Source organism: Protopterus annectens, chromosome 10.part0, assembly GCF_019279795.1.
Source record: "Protopterus annectens isolate FY-2018-M chromosome 10.part0, PAN1.0, whole genome shotgun sequence".
NCBI lineage: Eukaryota > Metazoa > Chordata > Ceratodontiformes > Protopteridae > Protopterus > Protopterus annectens.
In genome coordinates this window covers 107,999,385-108,020,360 of record NC_056744.1, presented here as the reverse complement: position 1 = coordinate 108,020,360, position 20,976 = coordinate 107,999,385, and the positions used below count along the sequence as shown (strand labels likewise).

Sequence of the window (20,976 nt, the reverse complement as noted above, 5' to 3'; positions counted from 1 at the left end):
CTGAAAAATGGCATTTCTCACTCCAGGAAGTGAAAGGGACTTCAAGGTCATCAGTGTTGCAGATAATCATTCAATTCATTGGTAATCTATAACGTGTCCACGGATTACTTCTGTGATCTCTAGCGTGTCCACGGATTACTTCTGTGGGGATTCCATCGTCTAATTCTATACTTTCAGTTGTATCTCTGCAGGAGAACATCCTATGTAAGGTAACTGTTACAAAATAAGATTAGGGACTAAATGACCCAAAATGTGGAAATGCACAATTAACTGAAGCTAAAGCAGCAGCCATGACACATTTGGAAAATTCTGGGTAAATGTTACCACAAGAAAATAATTCATGAACATAAACCCCAGAACATGTCTGCAGTAAACAACTACGGACTAGTTCTCTGTAGTGGCAATTACGTATTTGTCTACGTTAACACTGATTTAGAACTTCTGCACTACTACTTTTTGTGCAACAAGAACATATGCCTTGGATGTCCTGAGGCCACAACGGTTTCTGCCTACAGGTTGCTTACTGCGCCACCCACGTGGCACAGGACTGGATCCTGTCCAAACATAGACGCAGCCCTGAGGCATGCAAGTTGCTAGCCCTTCCTGTACAAGAATTACTACTCTACTGGCCGTGATGCTACCTCACCAACGTGTGGAACACACCACTACTATAACACTGGAATTATAATAACTTTTTCTTTTCATCTCGTCTCTCTTCCGCTACTCATGTGTAGACGGAGACTTTCTTCTTTTTAGGTTTTTTTTTTTCTTAAGCATTCATAAGCGCAAAGCAGCAGCACAAAAGCACAGTATCTTTTTTCCTTCTGCTGTTGCTTTATTTATTCCACTGTTACTCCGCCTGAACCTCCTCTCACCCCAATCTGCTATGTTATAAGTATTTTTGTATTTTTGTTAGCCTGTTGTTTTTGTTGTTTTTGTCTAAACTGTAATTGTTTGTTTGCTAATACATGATAAACACCTAACCCTGTTCTTTCTCCTCTTCTCTCTCTCTCCTTCTCTTTCCCTTTCCTTTTTTTGAAAATTCTTTTCCAAGATTTGTTGCTAGCTCCAGCTTCATCAGCCTCAGCTACCGCTTGTCACTACACTCCTGTCCTGTACGCCTCCATCCAGCATAATGAACTATAAGAGGGAATATGTTACTAGTTTACTAGATTACCTTATTAAAAAAGATTTACACAACCACCACCACTTCTGGGTACAAGTCCACTGGGAATTCAAGGTGCTGACAGCAGCCTACCCCCTGTCTCCCCCCCCTCCCCTGTAACCTCCTCTCCCCTATACACCTCTTCCCCACTCTCCCTGCTCCTCACCAGAAGAGCTAACTTATACTCCCTTCTTTTTTCTTTCTTTGCCCTTTCCTTTTCTTTTTTGCTTCCTCCCCCCCCTCTATCTCATTCCCTCTCTCTCTCTCTCCCTCTCCCTAAGCTATTTGCTTCTAACTCAAACCTTGGTATTATATTACTCCTAACTCCAGCCATTCCTTCTTTCTTCTAGTGCTACAGTCAACTTTCCCTCCTTCTCTTCTCTTTCCTTATTATTCTCCTACCTTTTCTCCACAACTTACCATCTCCTCTTGCCACCTGCTCTACTTGTACTGATGCTAACTCCTCTTGTGCTTCTCTGTCACTCCCTTATCCTCATCTCAAGTCATCTCCTCCGCTCACCCCTCCCCCCCCCCCCCTCCCCCTCCCCCATATCCCACTCACCCCCCAGTGCAACTACAATCCTCCAACCTAGACACACCCCCCCCTTCCTCTCCAACCAACCAACCCCAACCCTCCACCCAACCTTTCTCCCCTGCACCTTTTCTTACTACCCTTACCTTTCACACACATATACACACCACCTACTCCAACACACACACAATAACCTCACTATCACTCTATTGTTAGCACACCTACCTACCTCCCTATGAAACACCACTACTCTCTCACACTCACACCACAACACAAACAAACTGCCTCCTTCCCACCACACACAACCAGCCAGCACACATAACTTCAGTCAGTACTCTATCCTTCCACCCCAAATATCATGAACTAATCACATCAAAAACTTGTTGACCTAATCCCATAAAGATACCCCTCCCACATAGCAAATATACAAAAAGTATCTGCCTAACACTCCTCCTCCCTACTTAAGAATAACCCCAAACCCAGGCCAGGCCCATATCACACCTCTTTACTCAATCCCTTAAAGACCTCCCCCATTGACCCTCTCTGCTTTAGAAGCAAAAAAACACTCTCAGTAGCCCACAACAACATAACATAATGATTAATAATAAAACAACTCAGCAACTTGCTGCTCTCCTACATGCTAACTCTGATTATTTTTAAAACACAGAAACCTGGTTAAAACCCTCAACCTATAACATCTAAAAACATTCAACGTGGATTATTCAGAGAGAACTAAGCATGCAACTGGACACCCCTTAATCTTCTTCAACAACTAGATGAAGCTGTTGATGTGTCTTTAAATAGTCTACTACTATCTACTCTCAACCTGAATCGCTCCATCATGCCCTAAAAAAAAGCTGTCCTGCAAACTAGGCAAAAAAAAAAAAATCACTCAATGCTCTCAGGAACAAAGCCTGCTTAACTAAAACACCACAGACACACCTTTCAAACCTTTAAGCAACTAGAAATGAGACCAAAAAAAAAAAAAAAAAACGATAAAAAAAAACCACTGAAACCACAAAAAAAACTCCCCAAAAAACTACAAATTCTGGGTAAAACCATTAATCCATTACTACAGCTGAAACACTGTCACACCCAACCCCAACAGGCTCTGACATAAATAACCCCAAAACAAAATAGCATTCCTTTTGGAGGATTTCTCAACAGAAACTATACAAAACCTTATCAACCAACTTCATCATCAAAATGCAAAACAAAGAAACCCAACAAACACTTCCAACTTACTTTTTTCACTTCCCAGCCTCTCTCCTTTTTACAACTCTAAAAACTCAAACCATGTACTCCTCCCATGTACTACCTCCAAGTAGACCTTAAAGCAGCAGCCCAATTGCAAGCCTTACCTATCTCTATTCTGATCAACAGACATCTTCTGATCAACACTGAAGGATATGTCCCAAATCTCTGGAATTATCCTAAATTCTATCTCACCCATTAACTAAAAATCTGGAAACCTCCATTTATATCTAACTCAACTTCCTTCTTCTCATTCACCCTTAAGATCTTGACCCAAGCATACTAACACAAGCAACTCACTCCTCTGACTCCAGAATAACCTCAGATCTAGCACCCAGCCCATCACAGTACAACATCCCACAGTCTTCCTTTACAGACCTAGGAATCATAACAAGATACAACAAACAAAATACACAATCACAAACACCCTAGCCTTCAGCCACTTTCTGCACCAAATACTCATTCACATTTCTCATTTACCCCTCATTCATTTCCACATCTTCCCTTCTTTAACTACCCATACCCAAAACTCCATTCAGTCCTACTCTATCTGGAACTCCTCCATCTAGCAACTCCTTGATGCCTGCAACTCCCTGTCAGCCATGGAGTCCACATATTTATCCTGCTATTATCCCTGCTATCACCCCCACATACTTCCCCCCCACATCCATACAATCACCAATTATTCTCAATACAGACTGTTGGTCTACAAACACTTCCTCACTCCACACACATACGTATCACCTTCCTTAACCACTAGCATGTTCTCACACTCAACCCTAAAAACACCCATCAAATTCTTTATCAACCCTGATAAAACCCCTACTATCAAGCCTGATTCCCCCCCTTACCTTACAACCCTGGAGATCCCTTGCTATACACAAACTTCTTATAGACATGGTGGAAACAAAACAAACAACAAGGCTGGAGGAAAAAGAAACTCAAGCTTTACTCAAAACACAATGGCTGTGCCCTGTACCTAACCCTCTGACTATACATTATTTTTTGTCTCACCTATCTGACCACCTTTCCAATTCTCTTTTCACACTTTTTCTTTTTCATAAGATATTCTATGAAATGTGTTACTTAGATTCTACTCTGTCTTATATTCTGTTCTTTCTTGTTTACTTTTTTACTTAATTATTATTATTTTTATATTATTATTTTATTTATAAAATAAAATGTTATTCCCTTTTTTTTACATTAATTGTGTACTTAACTAATGTTAGTATATATCATTTGAACCAAATCTTTGTGGATAATGCATATGGTTTTAGTGAAAAGAATCAAAAGGCCCTAATGTTGACCTCTGTTTTGTCAAAAGGCTTTGGTCGACAAAACAGATGGTTGATGTGTTCAAGAACGACAATCCTGAGGGTATGGGAATGTGCCCCTTCTCCAGGGGCTGTGTGCTCTCATGTTAGAATAAATAATTATCAGGGGATACAGGGTGCAAAGGAACGTGTCCCCCTGCAAACAAAGATGTTTTTAACTTTGCTTGTTCCAAGGTTAATCCTCAGAAAATGCAGAGAAGCACGTTAATGTTGTGCTGTCAATGTTAATGTTTTAACATTACCATTGTTGATATTTGGAAGCACAAAAATAGAAGGGAGTCCAAATACACCACAAAGCAGGTATTTCCAAACACAGGTTTATTGAATCCAACCCGATTAAGCACTTTCGTCAGCAAGTCTGACTTCATCAGAACAATGACCATAAAAACCACAAACCTTATATACCCTCCCCTAGCACAGGTAATATGACATCACGCCCTCAAAATCTAATACATCACATCCTGAATGCAAAAAAACATAAAAACCATTAGAAATATTGTTGTTAAAAAATCTGGATACTGTAAAATATAAAAGTCAAACACACTGTTGTACACTAAAAAACAGAATATACTTTAATACAGTAAAGCTTTCAGGTTAACACCCTTCATCAGTACATAACTTCAAATGAATTAAAAAGTCTATAAATAGGGTAACAATCAAGTCACATGATCAGCCAGCCTAATAAAATTTTCCATCAATTAAATATTTAAAGAAAAACCTCTAAAATGAGTTATTTTTAGAAAACATATCTCTTTACAATATACATATAAATTAAATCTAAAAGAGTGCATGCCAGTAAATATATTTACTTGTAAAGCAATATGTGAAATAAAATAAAATGAAATAAAGTGAAATTAAATGAAATAAAAAGAAATAAAAATTGAGCTCACTAAATGCACTCCCTCTGTTTTTTAACCAACACGGGCTTCAAACTAGCAGCTACATTCAACCCTGGTTGTGCCTCTGCATTTAGTCTAATGATCCATTCTAGTTCCTTGAGCTCTAACACATTATTGACATCTCCTCCCCTCATACCTAACTTAACATCACTTATTACTCTAAACTTAAAACTATGACCCTCATTCTCCATGATATGTTTGCTTAATGCATTAGTTGATGACAGCCTTCTAATTTCAGATTTATGTTCTATAATACGTTGTTTTAGTTTTCTAGTTATTTTCCCTACGTAGAAAGCTATACATTTGACACAGGTGGCCAAATATACTATACATGATGTATTACAATTCGCTAAACATTTAAATTCAAACTTTTGCTTGGTTATAGGATGCTCAAAGACATTTGTTAAATCAAATATATCAGCACAGCAGGTGCAACTAAAGCACTTCTGCGTGAGTGTTTTACTTAGTTGTTTTACTTTATTTTCCTTAAAATCTTTATAACATAATTTTTGTTTTAAATTATCTGAATTTCTAGAAGAAAAACTTGGTTTTATATCTAATATACTTCTAACCTCTGGCATAGCTAGTAATATTAGCCACTTCCTTTGTATAATGTTACAAACGTCTTTGGTATAGGCATTAAAGGTGGTCACATACCTAATGACATCCTTTTTCCTTTCTGATACATTTTTTAGTTGGTTCTTATGGCAACCAAAACAAGGACGATATTCATAATGTCTTTTTGCCTTTATTTCTTCATATAACATATGTATATATTGGGGAGGATAGTCTAATCTATTAAATTCCTGTACCATCTCATTTGCCTGAGTTATAAAGTTCACATCCTCTGTATTTAACTTACTAACTCTAATTAATTGTGATTTCAGTACGCCTTTAAAAGTATGTTGAGCGTGCATGCTATCCTTCCTAATGTATCTATTGGCACTCACATCTTTCTTATAAACCATTGTCTGTATGCTATTGTCTTTTTTGTATAATTTAATATCTAAAAAATTTATGTCTTCCACAGAACAGCTCATTTTGAACTTTAAAAAATTAGTTGTTTGGTTTAAATAATCAATATAGTTATTTAGTTCCTCTTGTGTCCACTCCAAATAAAAAAACAATCATCAACAAACCTTTTATAAAATTTTACCTTGCCATTAAGTATATTATAATCACTCAATAAAAACTGCTTCTCCCAGCATTACAATACCAGGTTTGCATAAGTATTCGCTACTGGGGTGCCCATTGCTACCCCAGTAAGTTGAAGGTAAAATTTTCCATCAAACAGGAATACATTTTTTGTCAATATAACATCCAGTAACATACAGATATTCTTTACTTCCCTGGCTTGCATATGTACTTCTGAAGTTAGGAATCCTCTAATAACATCTAAGCCATAATCGTTTGGGATGACTGTAAATAATGAAACGATATCTAACGTTACAAAGATAAATATTTCTTCAATGTTATGTTCATACCAATTATATAACTCATTCAGAAAATGTTCAGTATCTTTAAGAATGCTTGGGTATCTAGATAGGTATTTACTTAATTGTATTTGCAGATACTTAGAAATTGGCTCCGTGACCCAACCATTGCCTGATAGTATTGGTCTGAGCGGTGGGTCCATAAGGTCTTTATGGATTTTGGGAATACCATAAATTTGTGGTATACTAGGACAGGGTGTTGAAAAGTAGTTAAAAAGATCTATAGTTATGTCACCAGCTAATTGTAAATCATAGATTATTAAATTAACCTGCGTAATGCAGTTTTTAACATCATTGGCAGTGACTTCTTTAAATGTTGCTTGATCTGACAAAAAAATCTTAAACTTTTCAAAGTATTTATCCCTGTCCATTATAACCACGGCTCCCCCTTTGTCTGCCTGCTTTATTACAATTTTATCATTCTGTTCTAGTTCTCTCAAAGCTTTAAATTCTGAATGTGTTAAATTATAACGCTTTTTCATTTCCTTGCTTAGATATAAACATCTTAATTCTCTTTCAACAACATTCATAAATGCAAGCACAACCGGGTAAGGTTGAGGTATAAAGGTGCTCAGTTTTTTACATGCTGGAAGCACATTAGGGCTTTGTTTAAATATTAGTTTTAAGGTCAAACTTCTTGCAAACATTCTAACGTCTATAATTGCTTGTACGATAGTATCCTGAGCATAAGGTATGAATTTCATACCTTTAGCGAGCAATTCTAGTTGATCGTTGGTTAAATTATAATCAGAAATATTCACAGTACCTTTAAATACTTCTTTAAAGCCAATTAATGGCGCTCTGTCTTGTTGTACTTGGTGGGACTGTTGTTCTTTCTTTTTATGGATGGCGTTGTCTGTTGGGGCGTTCTCGGTCGCGAATTGTTCCTCTGTTGAGAGCGGCCCCTTTGTGCTGCAGATTGAGTAACAACCTTCTCCAGCTGCTTCAGTCGAAAAGGTAAAAAAGAGGAAATTTCTATCTGTTTGTTCTTGTCTCCTATGGTACGTGTTGAAAGTCCCTCATCTCATCTGAGCATAGTTGCTACTGCATGAAAATTTCCTTCTGTGTTCCATTGTTGGGATTCACTAGCTTTCGCTCTTGCTTTAGGGCAGAGCTCAGAATGTTATCTTGTTGCTGGACTAAGTTGTTTTTTAGGAAACCACAATCAGATGAGCTTCTCATTGTTTACAACGTTTTTGACCAGGATTCATTCTTTGAAAATTCTACTCTTTGTCACAGCATATCTAGGCCAAACACTTGGCATCCAGCCACCATATCCAGTCTTTGCTCCTTGTTCTTTATTGCCTCCACTTCCAGCATTTTTAACAATAGTATCTTGAGATTCCACATGACTAATAACTCAAGTGTCCATGCATCACCTTCTATACTATGATCAATCCTTCCGACTGTGGTTCTAAGAATTCACCACTGAACAGGTGTCTTTTCTCCTTTACGGATTTTTCTTGTCCATTCTCCTTTCATTCCAGCTACAATCTTCAGAAACCACTTTGGCATGTTCCAAGGATGAAAACTAACTTAAAACATAACAGCTAGTTGTTTAATTTGGTCTACTCAAAAATATCAAAATCCCAGAAGATCGAAGATGACATCATCGAGACGAAATCAGCAAAAACTCATTTCAACGAAAGACCTGCTCGGCGAATGTATTCTCAGGGTAAGTAACCTGTTGGCTAACAAGGTGAACTTTGCCCTTTTCCCAACTCTAGTGCAATCTCGGAGTTGGTATATTTAGTTAGGGTGTGTGTGGTGTGTGTAGCCCCCCACTTGGATGGGTTGAGGATGGTGTGGTTTTATTTTCATGATGTTTGGTGTTAGTGGTTACTTACCCTGGGAAAATATTCATTGATACGGTCTTTCACTGAAGTGGGTTTTCTCTAATTTCATCTTGCCAATGTCTTCAGTCTTCTGGGATTTCAATGTTATAAAGTTGACCCATTTAATTCAAAATCTACAATATGAGTAAATAAATGGGACTCAAAAGAACTATAAAATATGGTCTGTCAGTGTGGCCAAAAAGCTGTTGCCTTTTCCCAATTTCGTCAGACAGCTGGAGAGCACTGAAGATCAAGTATGTAGCCAAGCATACTCCAAGTACACCATAAGGCACACATTTAAACTTAATGACTGAGCACTTCTCACTCACAATCCCTTCTGCCTCTGTGTAATAAGTTTTATGATGACAGGCTAACCTTTTTAGAAAAATTAGCAGTAAACCCTTCCCGTCTCTGTAATATGCCTTTTTTATTATAGGGTGAAAAGAATTAGCAGTACAAAAATATACACTTTTAAGAAATGTACACAATTTAGGATCAGAGAGGGGGTTCTACGTGAGGATGTGCCCACATATTGGAAATTTGTTTATTTTTGTGTACTCTTGTTACAGTGCTGACAGCTACACTCCATGTCATGGTGTTGAGCATCACATCCCTTATCAGGGTGCTGATGGCAGCTTTTCAGATAGCATTCTGTGCAGGAAATGCAGATTCCTCAAACAGAAAAGTAGGAATCTTTTATACAGTCAAGGGACTTTGAAATATTGACATGTACCAATAATGCTTTTTTAAGAACACTCATCACTTCTGACATGAAAAAGGAAGAGCTGTAGAACAGTCTTCAGAAAACGTAATGTATTCAATCGGAACTCTGACAACACTCCAACTGAAAACTGCTCTGAACCTGATGATCCTCTTTAGGCCCTGTACCTGCCTTGGTTGTTTGAATTAATATCACAGATCCCTTGAGTCTCGAATCTGCTTCAGCAGCTTGAGGAAGGCTATTTAGTTTCATAATGGAGTATACTAAACAGTAATATGTGTCACTGTGACAGAGTGCTTGAACATTATAAAATCTCTCACCCAGTGGTCTCTGGTCTTAAACTCCCAGGATCCTTGGAAGAAGGAAAAATATCCCACCACCTTTTTGTCCATGCTGGGTGTCCACAGTCGGTTACCTATTACAAAATCGAAGTTACGGAACTTCTAATACCATATGGTCAACACCATATGATCGAAGTTCCATAACTTTGAAATTAAAAAAATAAATAAATAAAAGAAAGAAAGCGTACCCTGATGGGTTAAAGCAGGGGGGAGCCTCCCTGCACCCCCCACACCCCCGCTACTTAAATATACCAACTCCGAGATCGCACTTTAATGTACTATGGTGCAGAAAGGTAAGATTTCCCTTTCCTACACTGTAGTGCAATCTCGGAGTTGGTATATTTAAGTAGCGGGGGTGTGGGGGGTGCATGGGGGCTTGCCCCCTGCCTACACCCTTTACTTTTTCTTTTTTTTTAATGTTAACTTTTAAGAAATCAAATTTTCAATTGTTTGATCATTAAAGGTCGACCTTTAGTGATTCGAACAATTGAAAATCCGATGTAGCAATAGGAACCCCCACAGTCAGGAGTGTTGAGATGTATGGCGGGACAAGTCAAGGTTTGTGCATTTGCTACTGGACTATGTAGTGGCAAAAGTGGTCTGATATGTGATACTGGCAGCACTTATTTTTAAAAACCCTGTGGTTGTCATGAGACATGAATGTTTTTCATGCTGAAGGACATTCTGTTATTCACTGATTATTGTGGCTAGAAGACATCTCCTTTGAACATGTAAAACTCTCTTCAGTCATCATGTTAAGAAGATTGGTCCAGATAATCAGTCCTGTCCATATGAAGCCCAACAGATTTAATGCCTATCATAGAGTTGACTTACTAAACATGACAATGAACCTACAAGGCCAAGACCAGAAGCTTCCCATTATTCTTATATGCTTGACGAATCTGGAAGGGAGAAAGATGTTTTCTAGAATCTGACACGTGTACGATTTCTGGAATGGGGCTACTTATGACAGAGAGTGAAAGAACCAAGTGTCAGGTGGTGACACAACAATACCTTTTTAGAAATCTAACCGTGGAATGGGATTTTTTTCAAAGGGGAAAGGAAATCAGATGTTGTAGCTGTTTAGAGTTGTTCAGGGCTGCAGAAATAACATGGGGCTCTGTCTCAGGCTTCCTTTTAAATAAAGTAAGGAATGTAGTACTGCTCTGTAATGGTATTCCCTCTTCTTTAGAAATAGTAGCTAAAGTCCATGGTGTTTCAGGAATGCAAGAAGAACAATCATAAGGAATGGTCTAAGAAATACACATTAACCCAAACTTCCACGTTCCCCTAGTTCATAGAAGCATTCAGCTCCTTCTCCGTGCAATAGCATAAACCTTAATGCCACAAAAAAATATATATTTCTTAAGATGTACCCTAAAGGAGCTGTAATCTAAACAAAAGTTAGGAAAGAAACATAGTTTGATGTCCTTGTTTATTTATTTATTTATTTTTGGTTCATTGTTCTTGCTCTTGTCCCACACCTACCAGCCATCACATATTTTCTTTGGCTCACCTGCTGGCATGGCCATTCAGGCAGCCATGATGGTGAGGTATTGTCTTTAGCCCTTCCAGTTCCTCTTATACATACCTCATTGAGTACCTACCAGTTGGGTTTGCAGTGGACATAATGTTGTGGTCACATACTTTTGTGTGTGATGTACCCACAAGCAAACCTGCTTCTCATCAGGTATCCAGTGTCCAAAAGGTTACTTAATGGGATAAGTTCTCTGGGGATACATGTTCCTCCCAATGCCCCTCAGGAACAGTTGAGCAGGTGAACCCCATTATATAACTCTACCTACCCAATTAGCTCCTATAACACCCATGCTGCTCATCAGATCCAAGTAATCTGAGGTGACAGGCAAGGCTTCATTCCCCTGCATCATGGGGGGAGCATATATTTCAGTTTTTGGTGGAAGAACCTTAGAGTTGTTATTCTAACTGCAATTCATTTGCTGAAGAAAAGGGAAGAAACTCTTTCCTGGAACATTTCATGGGAACTACATTCCACCACCAGAAAGAGAAGTAGGGGAATGAACATGGAAAAGAGGCATATACAAATCTAGGCATGAACATGTGTGCGGTAGTAATTAATTCATGTTATACTAACTTATAAGAAGAATTTTGAAGAATTTTGCTGTTTTGTTATTACTAACCTGATTACTAAATGTCTTATTGTTATGTATGTTGATTTTTATGTATGTATAAATTTTTACTTCTTTGGAGCTTTTCTCCTCGGGCCTCTACTGAAAATGGAAATATCTCCAGCTAGACTAGCCCGGTCAACAAATGTAAAATAAATAAAAAATAAAATAAAAAAACATGGAAAAGAGGCATATAAAAATCTAGGCAGGTGTGGCAGCACATGTTGCAGACATCATCATAGCTGAGCTCAGCACTGGTGTGACCAGAGTTGTGAAGGTCTACATCACGAAGAAGAGTACATTGGTATACTCAAGTTATGACTAGTGTTGAGTAGCATCTCTCCCCATGATCTAGTTACATACTACATGCTATAATCATGTACATGTGTTAACCACTTGTCAAACTAATTACCAGTGGATGTATGACTACCTGGTTGAATGTCAGACCACTGACAGCTCTTAGAGCAGAAGAATTATTCACTTTAAATTGGAACTATGATATTACTGCTCAGAAAGCCATGGGCTGAGGTGAAACTGCATAAAGATTACAGTTAGTCTTCATGCATGCTGCCTAGAAAACAAAGTCTTAATGTCTAGATCTATCTTTTTTATATATTCTCTTTTGGAAACAGTTATTCATTGCACTTGTAAGAATTACTGTGTATAGTCTGAAATGTTTATAACACGCCCCCCTTACTTTGTAAACTAACTGTAATTTAATTTTCAATCAAGTTAGTTTTCAATGGTTTACCATATCAAAGGCCTTGGAGAGGTCTAAGAATATGGCTGAGACATAGCTACCATTGTTTCTGTGTTTGTTGACTGTGTGTGTAAAGACATAAAAGCTGTAGTGATGCTGTGTGAAGGCTTGAAGCCATGTTGTGTTTTAGTTAGTAGATTATGAGAGTTTAGGAAAGTCAAGATTTGTGTAAACATCTTTCAAGGATTTTGGATAATGGAGAGTATGGTGACTGGTCGATAGTTGGTTAGTTCTTTGGAGTTACCTCCTTTGTGAAGTGGGGTGATATAGGCAATTTTCCAAAGGTGAGGAACTAAGCTTTCAGTTACAGAGCAATTAATGAGGATCGTTATGGGATATGCAATACATTAGCAGCAATCTTTAGCAATTCAGCTGGTAGATTGTCTACAGAGAGGGCTGTAGGTTTAAGTTTTGTAAGCATCTTTTTAACAGTGGAGACTGGAACAGGTTGCAGTGTGAAGCACAGGTCAGTGGTATTGAGATCAGGTGGTTTAATGGTAGTTGGGGGTGTATATGACTTAGCTAGGTTTAGAACGGAGTCTGTGAAGAATTTGTTGAACTGGTTTGCTATGTTTGTTGAGCTGTCTGAGTTAACAGGAGCAGCTAGCTTTACCTGGAAATGACATGATTACTGGGTGCAGAGAACTGACACACTTAGAAGTTGTACATCTATGTTGCCTTTGTGCAATCTCGGTTCCCCTAATTGTACTCTGGGGATTTCCTGATGTGCTCTCTACTATCTAAGCCTGCTCAAGAATGGCTCCTTTGATATGCAGTCTTTTTGAATATTGTGCAACATTACGGACTAGCTAAATAAAGTATACATAAATCTAATGTGCATAAGACATTACTTATTTTTAAATGTTATACAATCACTGTGTACTATTCACTTCTGTACTCTACCCTTAAAATATTAAGCTCCCTATATATATGTCTTCATGATTAGTAGGAACTAATTAGTAGTCTCCAACCTTTTTTGCACCACGGACCGGTTTCATGAAGACAATTTTCCAATGACCGGCGTGCATAATAAGTAAGCAATAATGCCTGACAGGGGGAGTGTTAATGAGTAATTAACTCCCACCCAGGGGTCCTATGAGGCCTGGCACCACAGATGGAGGGCCTCTACACCCCTGGAAGGGCATTAATTGCACATTAATACTCACCCTGGAGGACATTATTGCGCTTAAACAGTCTGTATGCAGACAGAAGACCTGACTTTGGGTAAAGTTAGGGCATTTAGAGACAGCTGTCTCTGGGAATGTTTGACTAGTGTTGAGTAGCATCTCTCCCCATGATCTAGTTACATACTACATGCTATAATCATGTACATGTGTTAACCACTTGTCAAACTAATTACCAGTGGATGTATGACTACCTGGTTGAAGGTCAGACCACTGACAGCTCTTAGAGCAGAAGAATTATTCACTTTAAATTGGAACTATGATATTACTGCTCAGAAAGCCATGGGCTGAGGTGAAACTGCATAAAGATTACAGTTAGTCTTCATGCATTCTGCCTAGAAAACAAAGTCTTAATGTCTAGATCTATCTTTTTTATATATTCTCTTTTGGAAACAGTTATTCATTGCACTTGTAAGAATTACTGTGTATAGTCTGAAATGTTTATAACACCCCCCCCTTACTTTATATACTAACTCCAGGATCGCACTACAGTGGGGAAAAGGCCATTTATAACTTTCAACAAAATGAGTTTTCAGTGAAGTGAGCTTTCAGTGAAGTGGTCCTAGTAATTTAATTTTCAATCAAGTGAGTTTTCAATCAACCGTAATAGACATATATATATATATATATATATATATATATATATATATATATATATATATATGTATCTGCAAATGACATGGCAAAAATCTAAGGTAAAATCAGGGATTTGTTCATTTATTTTATTTACCATTTGTTGATCAGATTAGTCCCACTTGGTTAGCAGCTTATTTTCATGCTAGACTTGAGGTGCTATTACTCTTATAAACTAAGAGAAATTTGACTAGGCCACCAGGGGATTTCCCCTACTCAACTGAGAGGTATTTTTTTCTTTCAGCACCAAAAGTGGGTTGCTTCATCTAAGAGCTTCAATACAGTAGTCTAAATATTGTGTTCATCCGGAAAGATCTGTTGTCTCAAGCATTATCTTTTATCCTCATGTTGATCATTGTAAGCACAACCATTCACTCATGTGGACTTGTAGTGGTACACAAGACCCTTTAATCCAAATGCAAATTTTTCATTTTAAGCACACATATAGATGTGACATGATACACATATTCCTTTATCCACATGTAGATCTGTCATGGTGGCACAACTCTTTATCCACATGGAGGGAACAGCAGCAACAGCCTTTGCAGTGTGGCTTACATGGCTTTAGGAAATTTATTTATTTATTTTACATTTGTTAACCAGGAAAGTGCGACTGAACACATGTCCTTTTTCAGCGGAGGCTCGGGGAGAAAAGCTCCATGTACACAGTAAAATATTACATTAGACAGTTGATATACAGTTAGATTACATGAAATCATATATAGTATCCATACACTTTTTCTATTAATAATACTGTTGAAAAATAATACCTTAAAAAGGAGTTTAGACATTAAATACTTCAGAGTATTTGGGATATATATATATATATATATATATATATATATATATATACACATAAAATAGCTGGTAGGATGAAATATGTATAAATGATAGCAAGGAAGGGTTCTGGGGAGAGGATATGTATAGATAAGGAAATAATGAGTTGAAAGTGGAGGGGCTGATAGAGAGTAGTAGGTGGTAAGGTCTTAAGGTAGGGTAAGCAGGAAGGTTGCAGACATATAGAGGGAGAGGAATAATTCAAAGGGTGTAAATAATAATAGTATTGGTAGGTGTGCTGTACATAAAGTCAGTTGGATATAGGAAAGGAAGATGACACTTAGAGGGAGAAGCAGAGGGATGTAACAGGAGAAATGATACTGGGAACTAGAGCAAGGAAGGAGAAGTACTGGGGTGGGAAATAGAGAGAGAGATATGTATTGGTAGGCTGAAAGTACTAGTAGGAGATTAGTCCGGGTTGTTGCAGTTACATAACCAAAGATGCTGAAGATGGGATTTTATGGCTTTTTTAAGGGGGGTGAGGGTAATTACAGTTGTGATATTGTGGGGGGGGGGAGCTGTTCCACTGCTTGGCAACAGAGTTGCTGTAGAGGGAAGTGCCGGCAGAGTTATTGACTTTTGTTACCTCTAGTAGGAGTTTCTGATTTGATCGTAGAATTCCAGCTTTGCTGCTTGGGTGAAGTAGGTTTTGTAGAGCAGGGATTCTGCCAGGGCAGTGAAGAAGTTTGTGGGTTGTTATAAGTTGGTTATAAAGAATGAGGTTGAGAAGTTCCAGCCAATCAAGAGCTTTTGGTGGAGTGCAGTGATGTGTTCGATGGGGCATATTTGTTGCAAATTTGGCAATTTTTTGTTATAGCAGGTTGAAGAATAACAAGGTCTGATTTTCTGATATTGGTGAATATTGGTGATGCATACAAGAGTATGGAAATAAGGTGGGTACGTGCAATAGTGGCTCGCGTGAAGTCGGTTAGGAACTGTTTGTTCCTGTATAGCATGGCATGTTTTTTATGCACTTTTTTGTGGTGGTGGATATATGTATGTCAAACTTCAATTGGCTGTCTATGATAACCCGAAGTAGTTTTGTGTGAGTGACTGCTGATATGGTAGTGTTGTTACTGGAGGTAATTTTAAAGTTAATAATATGGGAGGAGTGATGTGTGGGTGGGAAAATAATAAGCTGAGTCTTATTGGGGTTTAGTATTAGATCTGAAGCTGAGAGCCAATGCTCAACAGAAAAAGAGGACTGTGTTTGGTGGTGGAAGGTCTCAGGGAAGGGAGAGGCGCAGATGAGAGTGGAATCATCTGCGTATTGTATACTGGAGGCATGAAGTGTGGCTGTGTGTAGTTTGTTGGTAAAGACAGAAAACAGTAGTGGCCCAAGGATTGAACCTTGTGGAACCCCTATTGAGACTGGCAGAAGTGAGGAGAGTTCCTGTTGCCATCTTACTGCCTATTGTCTGCCTGTTAGATCATTTTTGAAACAGGAAGTGGTAGATGGGCTCAGATTTAAATCTGCAAGTGTGTTAATGAGGTTGTCATGGTTTACCATATCAAAGGCCTTGGAGAGGTCTAAGAATATGGCTGAGACATAGCTACCATTGTTTCTGTGTTTGTTGACTGTGTGTGTAAAGACATAAAAGCTGTAGTGGTGCTGTGTGAAGGCTTGAAGCCATGTTGTGTTTTAGCTAGTAGATTATGAGAGTTTAGGAAAGTTAAGATTTGTGTAAACATCTTTCAAGGATTTTGGATAATGGAGAGTATGGTTACTGGTCGATAGTTGGTTAGTTCTTTGGAGTTACCTCCTTTGTGAAGTGGGGTGATATAGGCAATTTTCCAAAGGTGAAGAACTAAGCTTTCAGTTACAGAGCGATTAATGAGGATCGTTATGGGACATGCAATACATTAGCAGCAATCTTTAGCAATTCAGCTGGTAGATTGTCTACAGAGAGGGCTGTAGGTTTAAGTTTTGTAAGCATCTTTTTAACAGTGGAGACTGGAACAGGTTGCAGTGTGAAGCACAGGTCAGTGGTATTGAGATTGGGTGGTTTAATGGTAGTTGGGGGTGTATATGACTTAGCTAGGTTTAGAACGGAGTCTGTGAAGAATTTGTTGAACTGGTTTGCTATGTTTGTTGAGTTGTCTGAGTTAACAGGAGCAGCTAGCTTTACCTGGAAATGACATGATTACTGGGTGCAGAGAACTGACACACTTAGAAGTTGTACATCTATGTTGCCTTTGTGCAATCTCGGTTCCCCTAATTGTACTCTGGGGATTTCCTGATGTGCTCTCTACTATCTAAGCCTGCTCAAGAATGGCTCCTTTGATATGCAGTCTTTTTGAATATTGTGCAACATTACGGACTAGCTAAATAAAGTATACATAAATCTAATGTGCATAAGGCATTACTTATTTTTAAATGTTATACAATCACTGTGTACTATTCACTTCTGTACTCTACCCTTAAAATATTAAGCTCCCTATATATATGTCTTCATGATTAGTAGGAACTAATTAGTAGTCTCCAACCTTTTTTGCACCACGGACCGGTTTCATGAAGACAATTTTCCAATGACCGGCATGCATAATAAGTAAGCAATAATGCCTGACAGGGGGAGTGTTAATGAGTAATTAACTCCCACCCAGGGGTCCTATGAGGCCTGGCGCCATAGATGGAGGGCCTCTACACCCCTGGAAGGGCATTAATTGCACATTAACACTCACCCTGGAGGACATTATTGCGCTTAGACAGTCTGTATGCAGACAGAAGACCTGACTTTGGGTAAAGTTAGGGCATTTAGAGACAGCTGTCTCTGGGAATGTTTGGTTTTATCAAATTTAGTAGGGAATCATCAGGCAGCCTATGTAGAAAATTCTATAGGAATGAGAAGTGCACTAACTGGTTCCCTGCGAGAGCAGCTGAGGAATGGAACAGACTACCAAACTACATTAAAGCAAGCACTACTTTAGAAATGTTTAAAAACAGCCTGGACACATTATGGGAACAACTGTTTTGCTATATTGGTAGGCTAGAAGAACATTAATGCCCATACTTGATATATTTGTATGTATGTATGTATGTAAGTATGTATGTACATATAAGGAGGCCACTATCAGAGTACAGCAGGATGACATTAGATTTGTACATATGTATGTACATATAAGGAGGCCACTATCAGAGTTCAGCAGGATGACATTAGATTTGTACATATGTATGTATATATAAGGAGGCCACTATCAGACTATAGCAGGATGGCATTAGATGTGTATGTATATATGTATGTACATATAAGGAGTATAGCAGGATGACATTCGTTGCAGACTAAAATGCTGTTGCGTTATTTCATGCAAGAAAGAATTTCTCTTTCCTCCTTATTGCTTCTCACCAGTGCAGATAAGTTGGCCAAATACCCTTAATGCCTCTCTCTCCTCTATTGAATGTCTGGGCATTTGGACAGCCATTCAAACCTAGGTCACCTGTGGTATAGAAATTATCCAGGTTCTGCAATAACTAACCAATTGTCCAAATGATTTTTAAAAGGAAAGTGCCATGGTTCTGTAAATATGTATACTGACCTCCCCCCACTTCAAAACCAGTAATCCTGCTCACCTTAAATACTCCAAAAGCTGATGAACAAAAATACATCATACCTTTTTTCCACAGATGTAACAGTTACACTTTTTTACTTAATATTTCAGCTTGTTCACAAGTTTCTGCTTTTTCTACCACTGACTTCTGTCCCACAACCTATGTCAAAGCCACTTCATTATCATAAAACAAATTATTTTTGTGGTTGTTGGTGATGTCTAGGGCAACACATTTAATGCTCCTCATACCATGCTACCCACTGCTGTGCCTCACTGAATCATTTGTTGTCCAGCTGTTCAACTAATCTAAGCAGCCAAGAAACTTCAAATATTATAATTATTGAAGGTTCTTCAAATGGTTCATCCACAGCCCTAATTTGTTAAATACATTTTTACTGATTTTCAGCACTGGAGGAATCAAATATGCATGCATGTATCCTCCACTTCGTACACCATTATTTTCTCACAATTGTTGCAATAATGAATCCATTTACATGTCTCTTTTCTTTGCTAGTATAGTATGCCTCCTTTTTGTCCACTTTTACCCTATTGTTTCATATATTACATTCCTTCTTCCCTCCCTCGATTTGAGTATATTTATGCCTCCCCTTCACTCCCTGTGTCAGTTTTTCCCATTCCATTGTAGCTCAGTTTTTTGTCTTGTTCTGATTTTGCATTATTCTCATTCTGTCAGGGTTTCCTTCCCTCCTCTTCTAATTTTCCTAACCTTTGTGATTCTTTGGTTTCATTCCACTGCTTCTTCTGCCCATCCTTTTACTGACTACTGTAGATTTGCTCACTCTGCTCCTAATTTTTTGTCTGTTTCTTGATGGTGTGTGTCCATTCCCAAAACACACAGCTCACAGTTATTCTGGAATCCTGTTCCTCATATTTCCTTCCATTCCTTTATTTTACTGTTCCACATTTGTCTTGTCCATCTGCTTTTCCCACAACATGTGCATGGTTCCAGCTTTCTCTGTGTGATGTCTCCAGCAGTTATCATCTCTCTCCAGAATTCTGCTTTCTTTGACCAACCTCCCAACGTTTTCCCCTTCTTTGTCATCTGGTGTCCCCTCTTCTTTCTCCTCCTTCCTTCTGCTGATTTTTTGCCTCACTTCCTCCTTCCTGTATAATCCTAGGTTCTTATGTATCATCTGCCTCCTACTTCTCTCTTTCTACTCCACCCATTTTTGACACCATTTCCCTTTGGTCTCACCTACGTCTTTCCTTCTCCTTATGTTTCCCTTGTTTTCATCAGTTCTCCTTCTTAGTTGCTTTTCCACCAGTTTCATTCAACCCAGTCTTTTTATCCTTTTCAGCATCATTGCGTCCTTTTCTTGGTTTACTTGCACTATTAGTTTTATTTTAATTGATAATTTGCTCATCATAATCCCCCTCTCCTCCCGTTTCCTCCCATTCCCCTCGCCTCCATTTTTTTTCATATAAGGCCTCTGAGTCCCAGTTTCTTCAACAGTGTTCCCTTCACCCTGGTACTTCAAAGTAGCAGTGGCTTTCTGCCTTATTTCTCCCCTTCTGTGTTTCTTTTTCTTTTCCTCTTTTGCATTTTTGCCACATCCTCCTTACAGTTTATGTTGCTCCCCCCTTACGGTTGACCAAATAGTTCCTGGCATAACTGCTGATGTCTGGGGCTACTCACCTTCCTTTATTCACATTTCGTGTACGTTTCCCTTTACAAATTCTTGCTGTCTCCTTGCCCTGTATGAACTCATCACACTAATTTAGACCTCCGCGATTATCCCACCCTGACTGTCTCACACACACACAAATACACACACACTCACACACACAAACACACACACACACACACACACACACACACACACACACACAAACACACACACACACACGCATGCACACACGCGCACACACACAGAAGCACACACATCTCTTTTGCTTTCATGCACACATTCACTCACACACACAGACAGAAACACACACACACTTTCTTTCCGTTTCATTTATTTTTATTTTACACTCACTAAACAGCAAAAGTGCTGCTTTGCGAGTGTAAAATAATGGCTCATTCGATCTCAGTGTTCACTGTTTCACACACACACACACACACACACACACACACACACACACACACACACACACACACACACACACACAGTCTCTTCTGCTTTCACACACACATATATTCTGTTTTCATGCACATATTCACTCACACAAGATCTCTCTCACTCTCTTTTGATCTTTCCCACACAGTCTCGTCTGCTTTCATACATGCATTCACCCACACTCATGCAGACAGAAACATAAACACACTCATAC

The 20,976-nt window shown here is 38.6% G+C and overlaps 1 protein-coding gene and 1 long non-coding RNA gene across 3 annotated transcripts in view; one reads left to right on the top strand and one right to left on the bottom strand.

Annotated features, from left to right (window-relative positions):
* Window positions 1-20,976, bottom strand: part of AATK (apoptosis associated tyrosine kinase) — a 2,480,061-nt gene that overhangs the window by 1,880,984 nt on the left and 578,101 nt on the right. The gene's annotated exons all lie outside the window — the stretch shown is intronic.
* The window catches only part of LOC122812986, a 560,793-nt gene that overhangs the window by 54,434 nt on the left and 485,383 nt on the right, over window positions 1-20,976 (top strand). The window lies entirely within an intron of this gene.